Source organism: Dromaius novaehollandiae, chromosome Z, assembly GCF_036370855.1.
Source record: "Dromaius novaehollandiae isolate bDroNov1 chromosome Z, bDroNov1.hap1, whole genome shotgun sequence".
NCBI lineage: Eukaryota > Metazoa > Chordata > Aves > Casuariiformes > Dromaiidae > Dromaius > Dromaius novaehollandiae.
In genome coordinates this window covers 65443320-65464737 of record NC_088132.1, presented here as the reverse complement: position 1 = coordinate 65464737, position 21418 = coordinate 65443320, and the positions used below count along the sequence as shown (strand labels likewise).

The window sequence follows — 21418 nt, the reverse complement described above, 5'->3', positions numbered from 1 at the left end:
AAACAACAAAACCCAAAATAGTATGAAACTCTCAGCAAGCCAAAACACAAACATTGTCAGCCCTCTCTATCATGTAGAGAAATGAAAAAGATCGGACTAGATGGACAATACTCTTGGAGAAAAGTTCCTCTGAAAATTCAGTTTGCATTAATACTTAAATAATTGTCAAAAGACTTTTTCCATAACAAAGCTTAAACATATCACCTAAAACAATTTATCATCAAGTTTAAGTAATCATATCTGAGACAGCAGCTTGCATGATAGAAGTTGCATGCTTTATACTGTTTTATTTGACTATTTAGGGAGTATTTAGCACACAGTCCCAGAGAATGTTCTTCAGTTCCCACACGTAAAAAACAATGCCAGTTTTGAGTGTGGCATTTGTCACTTGCCAATCTGAAAAGATAGACTAATTCATGATCTGAAGGAAAAAAAAAAAAAAAAAGAAAAAAAGAAAAAAAAAGAAAAAAGAAAAAAAAAAGAAGAAGAAGAAGAAGAATAGTAATGCCCTGAAGTATAAACAACATATGAAAACAAAATTTGGCTTATTTTCCTTACAAAATTTGTGCCCTGATGACTGATTATAAAGGACTTCTAGATGATAGGTCAAGGCAAGGCTCTTTCTTTAAATATGAATGAACCCAAATGAAAACCCAAATGAAAAAAGAAAAGCCTATCAGAATTTTTCAGCAATTCATGTTGACTCAGGTGATGCAGAGTTTGGTTAACATCCTGATTTGGACCAGATGCTTCTAAGTCCAACATCAGTAGCGAATCAACTCCATATCAACAATGAAAATAACCTTTAACATATAGACAACAAGTTTTTCAAACTACTAGAAGCAACACACGAGCATTTACGTAGAAGCCTCATGAAGATCACTACACTTTGATACAAAAGTAAGAGCATAGAAGGTTTTAGGAGGAGCCTCTGGATAGTGAATATAACCTTATGGGAAAAGGCTTCTGTTGTGAAGGGTTCTAATAAATTTAGTTAAATGAAGGTTACCAGAAAAGCAAGGACAGATACAGAAGAGATTATCAAATCCTGTATCTCAATGAGATGTGAAAGAAAGCAAGATCTGAAACATCACTAATCTGTAAAAATGAAGAAAAGCAATGCTTTGGCTAGCACTACTGCTCACGTAAGCAATTCAGGAATCATGAGCAGCAAACTAACCCAATGACAAAGTGGCACGTTTTCTGGTCTTGGATCTTTAAATTAATTTAGCTCTAACATCAAAACCTTGCTAAGTTACAGTATCCTACCTTTTACATTTTGCTCTTTCTGAATTTTTTGGAACAGTCAGCAACCAAAAGGAGGTGGGAGAGAGGTGAGGTGATAAGGGAACACATAGGGACAACACAGAAGAGGTAAGAAGTACAAGCAAATAAGGGTTGTGTAAATGCAACTTGATTTTGGGAAGTCAACTCTTGAACTGATTCACTCAGCAGCTGAATCAATTCTTTAAGGCCTTCATTGGAGGTTATTTTATAATCTCTCACAATAACTCTAAAAACTTTACTATTCACTTTCCTAGAAACAGAAGGATTTGTTATTCATTTTCCATTAGGAGCAGGACAAAAAAGATAATCAGAACAACTTCCTTTGTATTAGCTCCTTTTGCTATTTTCTACAAAAAACTGAGAACTACCATCACAATGTTTTATTTTCCATAAATCTTGAAAACAATACTTATTTGTTGAAATTCAGTACCATGTTGCAAAATAGGCTGAATGCAGCACTTAAGCCATGCTGCTACAAACAGAGCCAGGTGGTTCATCAGGGGCTGTATGGAATATATATAGCAAAAATAAAGGTCTGGGACCTTTTCCTTTATGGTACAGAACAAGGGCATGCATTAAGCTGACACTTTTTGAAATAAATTAGCTCAAAGGGATGCAGCAAAAGGTTTCCACGAGACAAGTAACAGCTCACTGCTGTTGAAACTGTAGGTGCATGCTGTACATTCCCACCCCCTCCATTTCATTAGCTTGTGGTGCTGATCTGATCACCCCACTGAGACCATTCAGTTCACTAAACCCTCAGAAAACTAGCCAAAGAGGAAAATTAGCCAGTTTGCTAAAGTGGCAGAGAACTAAACAGGTGATGGAGACTCAGAAGCTGACCACCACATCACACCACAGGCCCTCTCCCTGTGCCAAAGGCAAGGGAAGAAGGGACACAGCACGGACCAGGACACCCCCTTCAGCAGCCAAGTGGTTCTGTCAGTTCAGCTGTCCCGTGAAACTTTTTTTCTAACCATTGCCTCAATTTCGAGGTTTAAGCATTTATTCAAAATGTGACAGCTACCAGTAACAGTATGAACTAGGTATGTGTTTCAGTGAATCGACAAGGTTTCCAAGCTCCAGCCCAAAACTGCCTAGGCGTTACTATAATTCTCATTCCCCCCTTGTTTACCATTGAACTAAACTGTGTTGTAAAGAAATAAACACACTTAGAAAATCGGTTTTATTTAATTTTTCTCATTTACAGCCACTGTTGGATTGCAGTGCTGGTCTAATTTGTTTCAAATATATCTGGAGTGCTTCTTGTTTGTAGTGCTTGGCCCTCATCAGCACTACATTTTCACAAGCTTCACCCTACAAGGCCTAAAGTGATACAATTCAGAATTTGCCCCCTTTCCCTCCCCCCCAAGGACACAACTGCCTATCCAGAAGGGATTTACATTGGCTCTCTTTTCAAACCAGACAAATCCATCTTCCTGGTATGTCTTTTTCCGGAGTGCCTAATAGCTTAGTCATGATAATGGAAATGGCAGAAAGGCAAAAAGAAGTAAAGGTGTCACAGCCAACTTTTCCTTGCCTCAAAAATCTTGCACCTACTTCAAATAATTAGTTATGTAAAAACAGCCCTGCTTTGAGAAGTCAGCAACAACTTCATTCTTTCTGTAAATACTCTATAATCAGAAAAGAAAATACGGATAAGGATCCTTCTCCAAGGAAAACTGCACAATGAACTAGATAAGAAGCAGCTGTGAGAACAGTGAAAAACACTAGTTTCTTCAGGAAGCTAAAAAGGTGGCTTCTTCAAAAAACGCAGAGTTAATTTTCCACTCAACACATGGTCAGACAACAACAACAACAAAAAAAAAAAAAAAAAAAAAAAAAAAAAACAGTCACAGGATATTACAGAAGCCAGTAATTTGACAAGAATGAAACAGGTTCTAGGCATTTATATAGCAGCAAGCATATTCAGACAGCTCCAATGATAGGAAGAAAAAAAACCCAAAAGTGATAGCAACAAAAACAAGATGTTTAAAACAAAATTTTAATCATTAGTTATTACATAGAACCCTCATAAACAGGCAGATTATTCCACATCTATTCACTGCGGTACTTTTTGTGCCTTTACTGACTGTTTGAGATGATGCTCCCAGATGGATCACAGTTTCAAAGTACAGCAATTTTTACGTTCTTATCATCTATGCAAGCACTACAGGTAATAAATGCTCTGCTACCCATTACTCACATGACACAGGCAGTCCTCTTTGGAAGAAGTCAAATTAAAAAATGCCAACCACAGCAAAACCAAGGCAAACAATATAGAGCTTAACAGCTGTACAGAGTTGCAAGGAAACAGCAAACGAGCACTGCAGAAGAAAACAGAGGATCGTCCCTAACATTCTCCTTCCTCCTCTTTCTCCTTGTTTTAACCAATGTAGCAGATTGCTTCTGGGTGTCACTTTCCCTGCAGAGCAACAGCACAGGAGAGGATGGCTCTTTCTTGGCTTCCCAAGTGGAAAAAAAAAAAAAAATCACTTAAGAGTTTTGTGGACCTCTGGCAGAAATGTTGCCTCTGTCCTAGATCCTACGTCCCTTAGCCATGATGGTAGTAACAGTTAATTTCTCATTACAATCACATACCTCACATGCCTGGCTCAGGCAGCCACACACCCAAAACTTCCACTGTTCCAAAACTACATAATTTCCATTAGATACTATGTGAAACCATTTTAAGTGCCCTGTGTGAACTGTTCTGAGTTATCACACACTTTCTGCTAATTTGACAGCCACCAACCAGCCACCTCTAACCTCACAGCTTCTCTGTACTCTTTTGTCCTTGACTTATGAATCCCAGTTTCCAGACACATCTGCTCTCCCTTATCTACCTCATAAATGCCCCAATTCCTAATCTCTATTCCTTGTTCCTTCAAGCTTCCTCTATCTCAAGCCATACAGTCTCCCAGTAATTGCTCTGGAGGTCACAAGTCACCTGGCTCCTATCTTAACTTTCCATCTTACTGAAGGTAAGACAATGCTAGGGAAAATACGGAGGTGAAAAAAACAAAACAAAACAGCTCCCCCCCATTCCCCTCAGCTTCTAAAGTCCTTCAAAGTTCACCTTCCTGAACCTACACCAGTCTCATCCCTTTCCTTACGCTACAGCTCCTTTGCCTTACACTCCTCAATAGCAGGGATCTAAAACTCCAGTCATCCCAACTAGGAATGAGAGTTCCAAGTCTTAAACTGCAGCTTAAAATAAGGTCTGTCTGCAGACAATGTTTTCTTAATAACATGGCATTTAAGTCCTTCATTAAAACACTTATCCCCACCTAACTACAGCTTCAAATGTTTTCAGTCAGCAGTACAGCTGTACCTGGGCTGTACCTGCATAATCACATGTTTTGCCAGCATAAAAAGAAGCCTTAAGGTAAATCTAAACAGTAGTAACTAATTTGTAGGTGCTGAGTAAGCCAGTAAATTGTATCGTTGAACTAAAGAATAGAGGGGTTTTCCTCCTTTGTATTCTTTTTTTGATCGGTATAATATTTTAAATAGACCGCGTAAAGGCATTGAATAATTGACAAAGTTCAGACCTGACACCAGCTATTTCAAGCTAACTTTCACATTGCCTCAGTCCCCAAACAGAAGATTAAAGGCACCCTCTGGTGGCCTGCTTCAGAACGGCGCTCGCTCCGCAAGCCTGCAGCAGCAACCGGCAGCTCGCAAAGCCCAGCAAATGCATGCTCTGACCTGGAGCACAGAAAAATCATACAAGAGGAAGAAAGTCTGTCAGGAATAATACTATTTTAATCAATTCTTTTGTAAAAGCAACTTAATATAGATTTAATACTCTAGAAGTTCTGTCTGCATCTACTTTGTTCCCTTCTTGATATTCTTTTGGGAAGGGTGGGGAACTGAATAGGGCCATCACCTTAAGGAGGTACCTTTCCCCCCTCCATCCCCCGAACAAGAGCAATCCTGAATCCAGAGCAATTACTGAATGTACTTTTGTCCTTCTACCTGGTCTTTCAGACTTCTTTCACCTTTTCCAGAACAGGCTGACATGCCCCAGGATGAGCTTTGAAAAGAACACATCAAACTGATTATTCATAAGACATAGTAAATACAAAGTAACAGATTTGGTGAGGGTGGGGAGACACACTTTACAGGCATTTACAATAAAAAAAGGCTTTTGATTTTTATAGATTTAAAAATAACATCCTGAAAAATACATAAAATTGAGAAGATAATGTTTTGCAATCTCAGTGGTCGGCTACTGATGTGCAACTGACTTGCCATGGGAAGACTGAGAGCTGGTACCCACACAAGGACCGCTTAGGAGATGAGCTTGCTGAATACTATTTAGACTTTTGGTGGAGCGTGCTCTGACAGCATACTTTATTTAATTAGCAAAATAACATTTTGCTAAATCAGATCTGAAGTAGTTTTCTAATACTGTTGTTTTCTAGCCCTTTCTAATTGAACAGAACTAGGACTAAAAATAACGTTCGTTACATGATGAACTCTAAAGCAGACTACAAAAACCAATTTAACCTAGCAGGATGCTCAAGGGAATTCAAGACAATCATACAAGCCTATACATCATATACACCAGAGGAAGTACTTTTCCCTCTATTAATGCAGGAAGGGCAAGTTTTAATAACATATCTGCTAAAAATTCTTTCCCAGTCTCTTGGGTCTTGCCTGTCAATACCAGACAACAACAAAGTTAGGACACAAATTAAAGGTTTCTTCCCAAGAAGAGAAAGAACCCCGGATGATCCAGTAACAACCTAGGCTTTCAGTTAGGATCCCTTGTTGTTGGGTTTAAATAAGTATCTGAACCTGTTACACACAAGTCATAGTTAGTGTTCTAGAATTTCTGGAACATTCTTTAATTTAAACTCTCTAAAATGCTGAAAGAATTTATGTGATGATCAGAAAACAAAGCTGAAATCTTAGTGTTTTAGAAAAAATTACTTTAAGTTTGCCTCTTCGCTACTCTTCAGTTTCTTCTGCTACCCTACAATCTTAAGATACTTAATGCTTTTACTAAAAAAAAAAAAAAAAAAAAAAAAAAAAAAAAAAAAACCAACACACACACACAACCACACACACACACACACACACACACACAAACTGTCCTCGCTCCTGTGCCAAGAACTCCCAAAAAACCAAAGATGACCCACAGACTGTACGCGAGGAGAACCACGAGCGGTGCATGAGGACAGAGTCAGGGATTACATGACAGACCTCAACCCCTACAAGTCGACAGGACCAGAGGGGCTGCACCCATGGGTGCTGGGCAAGCTGGCTGATCAAAACAACCATTGAAATGGGGAAAGGCCCTAATAACTGTAAAAAGGCAAATGTAGCACCCACTTTCAAAGGAAGGCCAAGACTTCAGTCCAAGGAACTACAGACCAGTCCACCTCACTTTGGTCCCTGTGAAAATCATGGACTGAGACTTCCGTAAGACCAGAAGCATTACAGTTCAGATGGGCGGACACCAAAATGGATAAAAACTGATTGGATGGTTGGGCTCAGAGGTAGTAGTTAATGGCTCATACTCTATCTGGAACCAGTAACAAAGCGAAGTAGTGCAAGGGCCTACCCTGTGACCTGTCCTGTTTAACATCTTTATCAAAGACCTGGATGGGTCACTCCTCAGGCTTGCAGGTGACGCTAGACTGGGGAGCAGGCAACGCACTCAAGAGCAGGGCTGCCATCCAGAAGGACCAGGGCAGGCTGGAGGAATGGGCCTTGTGCGCTTCAGCCCGGACCAATGCCAAGCCCCATCCCTGGGAAGGCAGAGCCTCTGGCAGCAGTCCCGGCTGGCCAGGGACTGCCTGGGAGCAGCTCTGTGGAAATGCCCTGGGGGACAGAAAGCTGCCCAGGAGCCAGCCGGGGCCCTGGCAGCCACAAAGGCCAGCAGCTTCCTGGGCTGTGTGAGCAGGGGCACAGCCAGGAGAAGGGAGAGAAGTGAGTCTCCCCCTTGACTCGGCACTTCTTAGGCCACACCTAGATACTGCATCCTCTGGTTTGGGGCTTCCCAATACAAGATAGACTCTCCCAAACTGGAGTGAGTCCAGTGAAGGGCCACCAGGATGCTCAGGGCTGGAGCACGTGAGGCTGAGGGATCAGGGCTGCTTCAGCCTGGAGAAGGAAAAGTTTGGGGGAACCTCAGAGCAGCCTTCTCACACCTACAAGGAGACCATTGAGAAGAGGGAGCCTGGCTCTGTGCAACAGTGGATGGCAGCAGGACAAGAGACAATTAGCATAGGTTGAAACCAGAGAGGTTCAGACTGGATATAAGGAAGCCTTTTTCCCCCGTAGTGGAGCAGGTTGCCCAGAGAGGCTGTGCGGTCTGTATCACTGAAGGTTTTTAAGACCCAGTTGGATAAAGCCTTGAGCTACGTGGTCCGACCTCTTAGCTGATGCTGCTTTCAGCAGGAGTTTGGACTAGAGATGTGCTCCCAACCTAAGATCCCTTTCAACCTGAAATGTCCTATGATTCTCTGAGTCTAAAATACAATCAAAAATTCAATGCAAAATTGAGTCTAGAGAGCTCCTCTCTAACCTTTCATTTACAGAAATCTTACATTAACTTAAATAGTTGACAAGATTTTACAATAAATCCAGTCTTTAAGCTGATGGTGTCTTTGCAAAGCCAGCATCATGGAAGAGAAACAAAAAAGTCTGAACAACTTAATTCAGATCCACAGGCTTGCATGCTATCATTTTCCATTGTGGGGGGGATATGGGAAGGAGGGACCTTCGTAAGTAGTATTGCACTGCCTGTTACACGTACTTATTAGAAGTATGAAGACAATTGTACGTCTCTCCAAACATATACAATAACAACCAAAGTCACATGTTGCAGAACTCAGTTCTGCTCCCCCTGAAGTCAGTGTAAAACACAAGTTCAAGAAAATCACAACTAGATAAAAAAATTCAAGTTTTTTTGATCTAAACCGAAATTTATTCCTTTAAATGTATGCAATTCCATAGATCACAGACTTTTAACACAGGTGGAGAATAAATAAAAAACCCTGCATTCATTTGTAACAGAGAAAACAGGAAGCAGATGTGCTGCTGGCATGTAGAGTGATAACAGAGCCCTCCCGTTAGCAAATGAACCTGCCAAAGCAGCAGTGAGAGGTACACCACAACTCTTAAATAACAGTGCAGGGCAAGTGAGAGTTTCCTCAAAGCACCCAACTCACTAGTAGAACAGTGATATTCGCTTTAAAAAAAGGTCTGCTGTGTGAAGTCCTTGTGCCAGGGATTAGCAGCAACGGAGGATTCTTATATAAGTAAACTGATTAAAACTCCAGTAGTGTGCATGAAGTCCTTTGGATGAAAATTGGCATATGAAATCGCCATTAATCCATCAATCTTCTTAAGAGGGATGGTAAGTTCAGAGAGAGTGCAGTCAGTTAACAAGCACACACTACAGCACAGTCAGATGAAGGGATGCAAGAAAGTTCATGGGATACTGAAAGGTCGGTAAAAGCTACAGGAGTCTCTCTCATATTTAAAGAGCAAGTAGAAGGGATTGCACAAATTCCAAGTAAGAATAACTCCAACCCAGCTTTTCCGTAACAAATGAGTCCAACAGTCTGAGGAAGGCTGACAAAAAGTAATGATCATAACACAAACAATTTAATTACTGGCAACTAAAAAGAGGTCATTTAGGTTTACCAGTTATTGGACTTTATATTCCCACTGACATACAGATTCCAAACGTTCAGAACAACCATTTCATCTGGTTATTAACCTCAAGACTCTGCAGTATCCAGGGTCCAAAAGCAGAGGAATAGCAGCTGCAGTGATCACCCCCACTTGTGAGTCATCAGCTTGAGCTTCATCCAAGCTAAGGCACAGTACCTAACCTACATTCATCACCACCTGGGCAAAAACACATTAGAGGAACATGAGAACTACTACAGGAAGAAATACGACTTAACAGGTCTTCCTGTTCTCTACTTAAACATAATCTGTCTATGCATGGCTTTAACACTCTACTCAACTACATATGAAAAAATTGCAAGGAACTGCCAGGAACCCTACACCTAACAGAAAGGCTATCTTCTTCCATTGTTGAACAGGGTCTACACACTTTCCAGTTTTTTGTGTCACACTGTCAGCTATTTGGCCTAGACTGAAAGACCCTAAAAAGCTAACCTCTGTAGATTTGCTCTTTGCCAATGAAAAAAATCATTGCCCCAGGTATGTAAGCACTTGGAAGAAAGGAGATTTGTACAAATACTTAAGAGACCATTTCTACAAATTAGTCTATCCATATTCGCTCTCTAGATTTTTACTTATACATTTTCTTCCTTTTCTCTCTACCATTTTTCTTCCTCTTCTATTCTCTTTACAGAAAGCTTTCAGATATTCAAAACATACAGATGAACTCAATCAGCACACATGGTAAAACAGCTTTACATATGGCAATACTGGAATGATAAAAGTCTTTGGTACCATAATTAAGATGATTACAGAATCCCCTTGCAAAGACTGAAACCTAGATTTCCCTCAGAATTGGTCATGTTTTGCTTTTTTTTAAAAAAAAAACACTTAACTTTCTAAAATTGCATTTTCACCCTGTTAACTAAGATGCAAAAAGTTTTAATTTCGTATGTCATTATGTAAAAGGAGGAAGCTGTTTGCTATTAAATTACTAATTAGGCAACAGAATGCTGGGATACCAGTTTGTTTGCTAGGTTAGGGTTTTTTTCCTTAAATAAACATAACAAACACCCAAAACCCCTAAAAATCTTTTTACAATACCCTCATGTCTCCCTGCCCCGCCCCCTCAGAAATGCCAGGATGAACAGAAGCATGAGGGGATGCTACTGGTTTAAGGAAACTTCCATTTCCCTTCTTCCTTCCTTCTATCCATTCCCTTTCCCGCACTTTGCACCTCCTCCCTGTAGATCAGAGAACTGAAGCACTGTATATTCAATCGTATTTTATTACTCTCCTGCAGCTGCAGAATTGCATCAGGCAGAGACCTTTTGACTGGCTAAGCTACCATCAGTTTCTGTGCACACCCCAGCATGTGTTGACTATTAATGAACGGCAGAGGCCATAAGGTCTCATTTCAGGATGTCAGGACACAGTGATCAAATCCAGTTCCACTCCAGATATGCATAACAATTCATGCGCACACCCTGCCTCTTTCCAAGCCGAGCTTGCCGACTGCACTAGAACAGGGAAAAAATAGTGAGAATTTTCCATGCTACTTCATGTATAATAAATTTTATTTTACTTTCTGCTCTCCCGAAATTTCAGCATATACTTCTTTTTTAAAAAAACTCTCAGAAGATGGACATGTGTAGTTCAAACTGTGAGAGCACAAGTCATGTACACAGCGCAAGATCTTCACACAAATCCTGTGTAAAGAAAAAGAGCACAGTGAGAGCTGAAGATTTAAAAATACCTTGCTGTCGCACCGCTGCATTTTTGGCAGTATTTCATTACTTCAATCAACGTATTTATCTCTGGCTTTGGCCGAACTCTCTACAGAACATACTATGCTGGATGGTGCCACAGGACCAGCATAGGTCTTAAACATTAACTTCAGATTTGAAGTGGCAAAGAAACATCTATGGTAATGATTTTAATTTCCCTTCTGTAAATCTTCTGACAATGAAGACTATGACACTGCAGTGAGCCTTGACTCACACAGGGCAAATCACAGTAAATTTGTCTGTCACGAAAATCAATTCCAGAATTCTAGAAGAAAATTAATATGAATCTGAAATTGCACATAAAGATATTAGAAAATTTACACTTTTTTTAACTCAATGCTTTGTTGATCAACTGAAGAGATTTTAAGACCTAATGGACATATGATGAAAATAAAATTCAACATTTCTGGATTGCCCAGATATAACAGCCATGACTGCCACAGAAAGACTCAAAGAACAGTCAAGGTAGATTTTCACAAGGTGTCAGAAAAAGTTTTCCAAATGCTTAAGAAAACTAAGCAGTCATGAGATAAGAGGCAAAAGCCTTATGCAGACAAATAATTGGTTAAAGAAGCAGTGAACAGAGGGTAAGAGTAAATGGCCAATTCTTGCAAAGGAGGGAGTTAACTTGTCGAATTCCTCAGGGATTTGTGTTGGATCTGATCTGAAAAAGGAGGTGAGCAGTGAGTGAGGTGACAGAACTTGCTGTTGATATCAAGTTATTCATGGAAATACAGACTAAAAATTCATGGAAGGACCCTGTAAGACTGAGTGGGCAGCAGCATGGCAGATGAGATTCAACAAGTAGTTATCTACATGGAGGGAAAAAACATAGTTCTAATGAGCTGATGGGATTTAAGCTGACCATTATAGTACTCAGGATGAGATCTTGCATTATGATGGTCCCATGAAAATAGCAACTTGGTGCTTGGCAGTTGTCAAAAAGATAAATCAAGTGTTAGAAATAAGGACAGGAGCATCATCAGACCACTGCATAAATCCATGTTTCAGCCTTATATCTAATACTGTGTTTAGTATTAGTCCCGATATCTCAAAAAGGACAGCAGAACTGGAAAAGGTTCCTTAAAGAACACCACGGATGATCAAAATAGGAAAGAGCTTCCGTTCAAGAAATAATATATGTAAGCTTAGATTTTTTTCAATCTGGGAAAGACAATTTTGGGGAGATACGACAGATTTACAAAGTCATAATTGAGCTGCATAGAGTGGTGGTATCAAGTGACTGTACACTGTCTCTTCTAGTACAAAAATTAAGAGCCGCTGAATTAAGCTAACCAGAGATGTCTTCAAAATGAACAAAACGGTGGTTTTTCATCCACCAACAGTTATTAAGTGCATAAACTACATTCAACTCAAAAATTGCCAGAGCTGAAAACAGCTGGTAACTGGGAAGATATTCGGGAACAGTATCACATAAGTGTAATATGAACATTTTTGTGTTCTATTTCTATCTTCAGAAAAGGGTTCAAATAGTAGAGAAGAACACAAGGCAACAACACTGAACAATTGTTGAGAAAAAAAACAGAGTTAACAGGAGCTAATTAAACTACCACCACCCATCCTGTGTAATGAATGACTCATGGGGCCTATGGGGAAAGGGAGAGGGAAAAACAAAGCAATATAAGTAATTAAAGACTGCACCATAACACACATAAAACAAGGCAGGCAAATTAGGCAGGATTAAATTTCTTTTGTACGTACCCCACTATGATAACTTGGCTTTGTGACCACACATTTCCTGTGTACAATTCTTTCATTTCTAAAATGGTGTAGATAAGTTTCCAATGGGCTGGAACAGTTTGATATATGAGTCTTTTGACCGAGAACGCTATTCACTCATTAGAATCAATGGAATGGAACGAGTGAATCTCACCACCTTCTTTGGAAAAAGATAACTGTCTAAGCTGTCAAAGAAGGCGCTTTACGCTAAACTGACTGACCTTGTACTAAAGCAAGTTAAGGAGCACTCATACACTATGTTTTTGCAGCTATGCAGAGGAGCCGTACCTCCCTCTGTCCACTACAGGTAGATCAGCGTGCATGGCCATATTTATAGATACTACTGAGTAAGAAGACACTGAGATGTCATCATATGGACATCCAAGTGTTTGTCATCAGTACCAAAGCATCACGCACATCTCTGCCACTTATACTGATACCGTTGACAGTTATTTCTTTACCTTCTGCATCAACCAGAACCAGAGTGATGACTGATTATGTGTTAAATTGTGCTGAGCTTACAAACGGGTACCTCTGTAAATGGGTAAGTGAGATTTTTTTTAATCTTGGGTTCTTTTCTAGCCTCCAGTTGAGTGTTTCCTACTCTCTCTTCCTCTCCCTGTCCTGTTCCCACTCTGCTCAGTTACAGCATCCTCCCTTTGTGCCTCATCATGCTGTCTTAACCCATCAGACAAGGCACCAAGGAGGAAAAGCTATCGGTTCTTAGTTCCCATGCCTGAACTCAGACTGGCACACAGTTGTTCAACCTGCACACTGCCTCAGTGGCAAGGAAAGTCCTCAACACCTGACAGCAGCATGAGCAGTTCAACCAGGACCTTCAGGAGAGAGTGGCAAATGGTGGGCAGGGTCGAGTCGGTACACGAACTGCAACTTCAGAAAACCAACAGCTTTTATGGATGGAAACATTAGGGATTTTCTTTAAGAGCAGCAAAAAGCTAATTTCTATACCAGTTTCTAGTGTCTGATGCTGGTTGCTATGAGAAAATACACAAAGGAGAGTTGAATTACACATGTATAGGACTATGAAATACTATCTATCAGTTATAGTGTTAAAATGGAAGGTTTAATATCTTCTCTAAAAACTGCTGCTGTTCAGTGAAAAGAATTTTTAAACACCCATATAAATGTTTAATCCTACCAATGCTATTAGACCAACCCCAGAAATAAAATTATGTGACATTATGTTATAAGGTATTACACACAAAGTGTAACATCTATTAAAAGGAAAAAAATCTGAAATGTAATGTCTCCTTGGCTTTGAAAAAGGTTATCTAGAAGCATTTGATTTTATCTCCTTTGCATAAATTCTTATTTTTCTTTTCTCATGTCACCCTAAAAAAGGAAAAAAAAAACTTTGCAATAGTCTCTAAAGTCAGATATTCGGAGATTTGAAAGATATACGTATATATTTATTTAAGACTGGAGATATTTTATTTCCATAGCATTTTGGGAAGCAAGATGGGAGAAGACCTCTACCATGTTTTACATAAAGGAATAGCAGTTATTTATCTAACTGCATCACTATCATATTTTGGCATCCACATTCACTTTTCCCTGTGGAAAAAAAATGCTAATAAGCTTTTCCCAATGATAGCTGTCTGTTCTCCTGAATAATTACAGCTTTGTCACTTTACAGTTTATATTTGCAAGAATGTTACCTTGACATGTATTATCGAGTTTCACATAAAAAAAAAGAAAAAGCAGCAAGATTCTGACCTTCACTCGTAATCACTTCATTCAGCATGCCTTCATGTTGCATCACTAAAGCTCAAGCTATTCATTTTCTGAGTGGGTACAGATTTCTCCTTTAGAAACTAGGGAATCTGTTTTAGTTTTAATAGCAACACACCCCATTTCAGACTTTCATTAGCTGGCTGAATTAAACTGGTATCTAGAGAATCTCTTTCTGTGTGCGGTTATATTGAGCTAAATTGATTTACCAACATACAGAGCAAGTCAGACCATGTTTTTATAATACTCAATTCAAGGTCATTGATAAGAGTCTACTTCCTGTACTAATTACAGCTTTCAAATATTATACTGATATCATAACTTATGCCACTTAGTCTTTCAAGCTTCCATATAGGCACCCACTTAGTGTCTGATGAAAGACTGAATGGCATTTTTAATATTAATTTTTATGGCCAGACTCTGTCAGGCAGAGGCAACAATATCAAGCAAGATTTAAAACACACAAAATTCATAATATCTACTGAAGTGTTTACATTATCCAGGGAACAGTTAACTACCTTTTGCTGGCAACAGCCCAGTCACTTCAGGACAAGGTAGTGAACTTTTACATCCACATCCACAAATTGCAGCTGTTTCTCACTCTCCTGACTGGGAGAAAACAAGCTGCTACTAGCCATCAAAAATAAGCTAACTAACCATTGGTAATGTTAGCTCTTACTAGATAGAGCCGGGGAACAGAGAGGACTATTTGAAGACAGGTAAGTACAGAAGACCAATTGAATTTGTGAAGTTTGAGAAATACTGGTATAATTTTAGGGAGAAAAGCTAATCCGTTTCTTTTAAATTCTCTCAATTTCTGGAATAAGCTTGGAGAGACTAGGAAGAAGAAACTAATGATACATTTAGTAACCATATGTCCACTTGAAAGGTAATGGCAGAGAAGGATCACACGATATCCCAACATCAACCCATACTCCTGGAAACAAGAGGGCAATCATTAGGAAATTAACAACTTACAATCACTCACAAATTCAGCATGATTTTTCTCATCATTTTTAAGGGAAAACACACATTATTAGTAGTAAAATTTTATCAGTTCTAACAAGCAAAGACCTCTTTGCAGACTTAGCACACCTAGCACGTCATGCAGCCTGTCAATACCCTCTTATGTAAGTGCCACGCAATCTTCACGGAATAGCTCTGTAGGACATATTTTTTGTGACCAGTCATGCAGCACACACAGTGAGCAGCAAGACAACCGAAGCAGAGAGTGATTTAACAATACGTGGTATGCAACAGTCAAATTACTAATGCACAAGCATTAACCAAAACAATGACTGGAGCTCAGGCAGAAAAATAGATCATGTTCAGCTGAGTAACTTGCTTACAACAAGTAACTTAGCTGCTTCTGGCACTAATTTTCTAAACAAAGTTTCATTACACCACAGCTTCATAGAACTAAAAGAGGGAAAGGATCACCAGAATACTCAGTGCATTAACCTGTATGCCATTACTATTACCCAAATAGTGCTATAAGACAGACCCAGAGACTTCAGTTACACTCAAGTACTACAGCCATCAGATCGGATCGTATGCCACAAAAGGAGGTTTGGCAGTACCAGGACACCATCAGTGCCCGAGCTCTGCATTCAGGGAGCCGATTAGGTCAAGTACAGTTCGTAGTAAGAAAACCACTTCCCAACACACTTGGAAGCACCAAGTCCCCGATAGTCTGACCTCAGGGAAAATCTCTTGATTCAAATTCTTGATCTCAAATCTGCCAGTCAAGTTGACTCCAGCCACATGGACAAGAGACAAGGCAAGCATCTAAGAGCACCGAGATAACTGTCCACCATTCCCAATGTTCTTTCTTCTGCAGTAGCAGGTACTCGCGTAAAGATGTGAGACGTACTACCGCAAGTATTCACTTCACCCTGTTCTCCTGTCCTTTGCATGCACTGTGAGCTACAAAACATCTCCCAATTCCCCACTGTAGATAAAGACTTCCAGGATAAAAACTCTAAAGCCAAAAAAACAACATTTCTCAAGAAAATAAAAAGGAGAAATAGCCAATGTTTTGAACTTTGCAATACCAGCACAAGTGTTTGGAGAACACTTTCTTTCTCAAGAGAGTCAGGAAACATGGTAAAAAAGGACGATCAACTAAAGAGCCACAGAGATCACTTAGCAGCCAGTAGCTTACCAAAGAAAGCTTCACAGCCCAGGGCTTAGACAAGCCACTGGAAAAAGCTTACCAGGAAGACGGTTTAAAAATGGAAGAAGGGAAGGAATCCTGACAGAAATTGTTACTAACATCTTGCTGACCCTGCACATGAGGGAATAAGTATTATAAATAAAAGAAAAAAGAAATCAACTTATGCAAGACAAAGAAGGACTGTATATCATAATGCATAAACCTTTTGGATCCCAGAACTGGTCATTCCAGAAAACTCAAAGGCAACCTCCCTTGAAGCCCCTGAATATATACAATAGAGATGGAGTGTAAAATGATTTCGGTTCACAGACAAATACAGTTTAGCTTGAACATCACAAAAGATCTTCTACTTAGACATTCTCCACAATTCTAGAAGTAAAAGGCTAAAATATATTATGTCATCAAACCAGAATACTGAGTGAAGTAGAAGCTGAGGCATGGAGATGCCAAAAGAAAATAAATCAAATCCATCATACCAGACAAAGCAAATTTAGCAGGCCAAGCAGAAAGCCATTCCCATCACTGACAGAAAAGGTGATCTTGGCTTTGCTCAGGGATTCAGGTATTTACATGAAGAAGGTAGGTGTTATAATTTCTGCATCTAGTCAAGGCTAGTTCACTTCTGCTGAGGCAGCATGGTCCACAGCAGAAGGAATCAGACTAGAAATAAGCAAACCTATGTGGTTAGCTAAGCGTAGTATAGCTGTGAGAACTATCTCAAATTTAACTAGGAAAAGCTAATGGATGGAAAAAAGCATTTCAGAGAAACATTTCAGAATACAAACTGCTGACAGAAAGAAAAGATATTTTAAGAGGATCACACTTGATACTGGATGAAAAAAAGAAGCAGTTGGGTGGACAATCAGATATCAAAGAAATTTCTATATCTATGCACCTAAAATCAAGATCTTGACTACAAAAGCCATGTATAAAACACAGCCAAGTTCACTGTCAGTGTATTTTAAGTTTGAAGACACTCCAGTGATTCAAAACTAGCCTGTTTGAACAAGAGGTAAAATTAATGTAGTATCAACCAGACTGACCAGAATTTCTTTCCTATGTTCATACGAAAGTATTTCCCAACTCACCTGTGATAGCCAGTCTCAGGTTTTACTATTTCCTTCAAAAGGTTACATCAACCATGATTTGCCCTCAAAGTAGGACAGTCTCTCCAAGATGGAGATTAAATAAAGAGTCAGTCATACAGCCAGAATTAGAAGTGGTTTCACATTCTGCCCCTGCCCTCAAGTTTCTCTGGCAATGATAGCCTCAAAAGGCATTTCCCTGTTGCTGTATTGAATGTTCATGTTAACAAGAAAAACTGGCTATATAGAATAGATTCTGAAAAGGGCCATACACAATAAGCTACCAAATAGGTAAATTTAAACAAGCAAAAAAAAAGTTTTAAAAGTCATATTTAGGTATTTGTCACAACAGGCAGGCATGCGGTTTTGCAGGGACGACTTTCACTTGTCCAGCATTCCACCTGTAGAATAGGAATGCTCTAAGAAAGGACTTGCATAGTTTTAACTCCACACTGCACGTATGTCAGCACCGCAAACCACCTTCTTGCTCAGCCATTCTGAATGTCGTTCAAAAATTTGATTCAGAACAATGCTTTTTAAAAAACACCAAATTAAAAAAATCATTCAGAAAGCCAGACACACTGATTAGATTTTTCAAATTAAGAAAGATTACATATGACCTAGTATTGCCTCAGAATAACTACATAATGCAAGAATTAAAACCTGATTTTACATAACAGAGCATGTACTTTATAGTTTTACTATAATTAATAACTTGAAACACTACTGTTAATAGATTAATTGTAACACTTCTACCTTGGAACATTCCCCCCCCCCCCCTTCAGAATGGCATGAATCCATCTTAAGCACTGCCCGGAAACTAATGAAAGAGCTATTTCTAAAAGGAAACTACCTTTCTCAACATACAAGAAGCTGTGTGTGAGAAAGCTCCACCAAAGTAAGTTTGTATTGAATTATTATTTATACCTACATCCTGTTTAGCCAGTTTGGAAAAAAGTTTAGTTCATGTTTTGTAGACCTCTTTGTGTAAAGCTTTGAAAAGACTTCTGCTAAAAGAAGGAGGGCCCCAGTACTTATATCCTCCAATTCACGCTGTGTAGCAACTCAGAACCTTCAACCTGGATTTCCCCAACAAAAATAAAGCCACTTTATAATTTCCTCATGAACTTTATAGCTTATATTTCTTTGTTTAAAGAAATATGAAGGCAATGCTGAAGTATGAGAAAAAAATCATTGTTTATAGTTCTGTAACAGCATTGAAATATTTTGACTAAGCCAAAACCAAGTTTTGCAAGAGGTGGTCATGCTCATGGGGCTTTTCACATGTTTCTAAGAATCAAATGCTTTGAAAAAGGTAGGACTGGACAGAGAGAGTTAAGGACCCTTTTCTGGCTTAATTACAGCGCCGCCCTGAAGCATAATTGAGCTTTGATTGCAATTTGGACACCTACACACACTGGTAGAAGGTGTCAGGCTACCTTGAGAATTTTTGGCTTACATTCAGATGCTACTAATTCTCAAGCTAGTTAGGCAAGGAAAGTACATGCTTTCACTCTGTTTTACAAGGATGTTCCAGCAGACAAACACATGGTCTCTCAAGTACAACTAAACTGATAAAAAGGTAGATAGTATCTCTTTTAGAGCTTGAACTAAGCTAATTACACAAGTTATTCTTCAGTGCAAATACGTGCTTCCCCTTTATATACAATTCTGAGTGCATGTGTAGTTGGGTTCCTGACAGAAGAAGAAAAAGTCACAGCCCACGTGAAGTGCAGCAGCAGATGAAGAGCGCAAATGGAGACCCCTCTCCTCCCCTGAGTGAGCAGCTGGCATTGAAATAAGCTAACCAGCAAGAAATTAACCAGGACCAGCATGGATTTAGTCATACTTCCTGAAACTTGAAGACAAAAACCTATTAAAGCTACCACTTCTATATCCTATCACATTCTGAGAACCCTGGATAAGAGGACAAAAGGAGCACTAAGCATTTTTATAGCACAGATGGTACTCCAGATACTGACACTCTCTAGATGGACAGAGTCTGTATTTCCCTACTAGCATGGTACCTTTTAGGTCCCTTACATCATTGCTTTTAATTTCATTTATCTGTATGGTTACCTGACCAAGTACAAGGTAACACTGGAATAATCCTGTATTTCACCATGAGAAATATGATCTTAAGTCTAATTTCTATAGTGTATTTCCACTGGAGAAGACCAAAACAAGCTGTATCTGGCAGGGTAGAGGAAGCACTCACCTCCCTCCCCACGCCCCATAAAACAGTATTTTCTCAAAAAACAAAAATAATTCAAAAATACCCAGTCACAACTGTTAACTCACACCACCACACAGTATTTTTTTTTAAATTGCCTCAACGTCATAATCATTGTAAAAATGTGTTTAATTTTTCTAGACCACAGTTCTTAGGTATGCATTCTCCTTTGAGATTTTTTTTTAAGAAAAGTACAACACTCATTCTAAGAATTTAATGTTTTCTTTCATAATTAGATGCACTTCTACCTAAGACAAACTAAATTTTAAATAGCAATCTGCTTAAATTATCAGATAATCCTCTCACTTTACACCACACAAAAACTCTTGCCCAGTTCGTCTTCATTTTAAACAAAGATGCCATTCAAAATTAAAGATCAAAGCATAAAAGTTGATTATATAACAATGCAATTAATCTCTATTTTAATTCTAGCGTACAGCCCCAAAACATAAGTTATTTACAAATGTTGCATAAAACAGTCAATAGAAATTTATTGTTTGGAAATTAGTTTTCATTAATGTATTTTTTATATTTCTGGGTTTGGTTTTACTCTTGTAAGCATTCATTCCACGCTTCTACTATGTGGGCAAAAAACTACATAATTTTCTTTTTTCTCCTTGAAGAACTTGCTGCTGCTTCTCTTTGCTCTTCATCTTCATTCCACTTCCGGTTGGTTGTTTGGCTTTTCTTTAAACAAGGGAATTAACATTAACTTTCCAGCAAAACATAGTCCTCAAACATTAATTCCCCCACATATAATAGTTTGAAACTTTTGTTCAGAGACTGCATATAGGCATTTTCAAGTCAAGAGTTTCTAAATCCAGCTGCACAATCTCTTCTCTCTTAAAACATACAGAACCAGCTGGATTTGACACAGCTCAGCTTTGCTATCTTGATAATGACGGCACTGAAAATCACGTTCCTTGATGACAACTGATATTCGAATCTCTTCATCTCACAGGAGCAACCCAAACTGCAGTAAGGAAAGTCAAAAGACTGTCCTTCAGGAAAAACTATATAAACTTATAAAAGAGTTACTTAAAAAAAATATTTCTATTAATTCAAATTCAATTGATAGGTAGGACCATGTCATTAAATCACAAATTAAGAAAAAAATCCTAAAAAATGCTATTTTATAAACTAACATTTATTACTAATTTTCGTTGAACAAAGAATTTTGAAAGACAGCAAGAACCATCTGAAGATCAAGTAACACAAGGAGCGTAACATCTAAAGATCAACACAAGATTTTTAGCAGAAAGTCTTTTATATTCACATGTATTTCAATTCCCATGACTTGTAGCTGAAAATTTTACTTCACACTTTCCTTTCTATCAACATAATCAGAAGCTGCATATTACATCAACTTTGTAGTTTCCAGTAAAAACAACATAAAAATGCATAATCATCCCATAGTCATCTATTTCACAAGTGTTAAAACACCCATTTAATTAGTTGGTTTAAATACATACCCTCTTTTGACTGCCATCTCTCAACTGCTGCCATCTCTCAACTTTATCATAGAGCAACATAGCTTTACTGAAAGCTGAAGCCAAATGTAATTACAATTTTGACAACCATCAGGATGAACTTGTCCCTCAAACTATGCATCTAATTATTCTTTAGGACAAAACTTTCCCTTGGAATTATTCATATTTTCACAGTACCCTATGGTATTCTGATGGCCCTGTCTGATTCTTAGTGT

The 21418-nt window shown here is 38.8% G+C and overlaps 1 protein-coding gene across 4 annotated transcripts in view; it reads right to left on the bottom strand.

Moving 5' to 3' along the window:
* Positions 1-21418, bottom strand: part of LOC135325048 (ADP-ribosylation factor-like protein 15) — a 232401-nt gene that overhangs the window by 185725 nt on the left and 25258 nt on the right. The gene's annotated exons all lie outside the window — the stretch shown is intronic.